Raw genomic sequence first — 2375 nt, 5'->3', positions numbered from 1 at the left:
ATAAATAAAAATGTAAATATTATTTCTCTATAGAAAATTGGGTATATTACTATGAAAAATTTGTATATAACAATTTTCTCTTCAAAAGTTATATGTATAACAGTTATTTTTGTAAAAAATTTATGTATAACACTTTTCTATTAAAATTTATGTGTATTACAATTTCCTCTATAGCAAATTGATTATACAACATTTGTTTCTATAGGGAATTATGTGTATACATTTTTTTCTATAGAAAATTTTAGGTTACAAAAAAATATGTGTATATCAGTTTTCTCTATGAAAAATTGTGTGCATACTCGTTTTTTCTATAGAAAATTACTGCTATAATAGCTTTTTCTAAAGAAGATAACAATTTTCTCTACAGAATATAATTTTATATACAAAAAATATGTGTATAACAGTTTTTTCTATTAAAACTTTTGCATACTGAGATTTTTCTACCAAAAATTGCTTCTTAACTGTTTTTTTACAAAAAATTATGAGTGTTCTTATTATAATATCCTCTACGAAACTTATGTTTATTTTTTTTCCTATAGGTAATTGCATATTTTTATAAAAGATTTTCTTTAAAAAACAGTACATATAACACTTATCCCTATAAAAAATTACTTTTTTATTATTTATTTTTTTTAAATTATAATTTTGTATAGAAAATTGCATGTATAACTCTTTTTCTATAGAAAAATAGAAAAATGTTATTATGTATACTTATTACAATTATAATTATGTATGTTTATAACATATTTTTCTACAGAAAAAACGATATTATTACAGTTATTTCTATGGAAAAAATTTAATTAAATATTTTCTTTGGAAAATTGTGTATATATTACTTTTTTCTATAAATAATTATGCTTTTTTCAAACAAAAAATCTACTGCCGACCATAGGGACATTTTTTGCCGAACTTAGGAACACTGGTGCCGACTATTGGACTATTTTCCGACTCTTTAGGGGGATAGTTTGGAAAAGAGAAAAACTTCTTAATTATTTTAATCATAAAGAAATTACCGCTAAAATAGGAATAATCTGCCTTTAGAGTTGCGAGTTTTCATACACTCATATTTTAGCTGTGTTCCAGAACTTTTCTGGCTAAACAAAATTAATGAATTTTCTCTTCGTACTTGTAAAAAGTACGAGAACAGAAAAAACAAAATTTCAATAAATAAAAAATTTCAAACATTTTTTGTTTTCAATGTACTTTTTAAACAAATAATTTATTTGTAAATTTTTTTCTATTTGCCTGGAAAAAATTTTCTGGCTAAAACCGACAAGTTCTGGCAAAGAGAAACTATTATTATTTTCAAGATTATTTCTTTTACAATTTCTGGTAAAAACCTGCAAAACATGACAAGTAAAGGAACACAGCTTTTATATGAAAAATAGTTTAAAATGCCCATAGCATTTATATTTAGTTACAATTGTATTAAAAAACGCAGAAAAATAATTATTTAATTTATTAGAATAAAATTACATTCGATTTACTTTCCACTAGATTTGTGTACTCAGTTTTAAAACGAGAAAAATTATGCGAATTCGTTTTTAAACGAGAAATTTACTCGGATTCGGTTTACAGAACAGGACTGTGTAATATTATTTTGGCTAAATTGGCTTTTTTATAAGCCGCTTGACAAACATACCAATATTTTACGTTTGTGCAAGCCTGTTGTGTAGTGTATGAGGGTGTTTCGTGTTTGTACAAATGCTTGCTGTTCGTTTGTACAAAAATTAAAAAAAATTGATTTCTACACAAACATATTGAATTTTTGTCAAACCGTTTGTATTGTTTATATTCATTAACAACAAAATTTTCACAAAATTTCCATTTCTAAGAAAAATTGACATCTGTATCTTTGCAAGTCCACAAAAACGTGAAAAAATCGGTGTTTGTACGAGCAATGTTTGTGTAGTGTGTGTGCGAATGAAAAAAGTATGTTTGATAAGCCGCTTGTGTAGTCTATTTGGGCCTTAACTGAATAAATAAATAAATAAATAAATAAAATATCTTTGTTTTTACGCTATTGATCATTTTCTTAATGCAAAATTTTTTAGAAACTGATTTTCTGCAAGAAGTTTTATATTGAGGATAGGGTCAAATATAGGCCTATCCTCGTAAAACTTTTAATTTTTAAGAATTTTTTATCCATCCCTGCATAATTTCTCACACAATTTTTGTGGTTGCTCTGTTTTGTTGTTATAAACAATATATTTGCTTCCAAAATCCCACTTTCTGATCTCTCGGATTCCCTTTATATTTGAATTTGTAGAAAATTAAAAAACTAAACGTAGTTGAAAACTTAGCCGGCTTACAGTCGATTTTCAGCCGCCGCCGACATATTTGGTGTCACTCGCCGCCGCCGTTAATATTTGTCG

Source organism: Lucilia sericata, unplaced genomic scaffold (genome assembly GCF_015586225.1).
Source record: "Lucilia sericata isolate MDLA Ls3-8-SP2 unplaced genomic scaffold, ASM1558622v1 Contig000005F_arrow, whole genome shotgun sequence".
NCBI lineage: Eukaryota > Metazoa > Arthropoda > Insecta > Diptera > Calliphoridae > Lucilia > Lucilia sericata.
Note: the sequence above shows the minus strand (reverse complement) of the source record.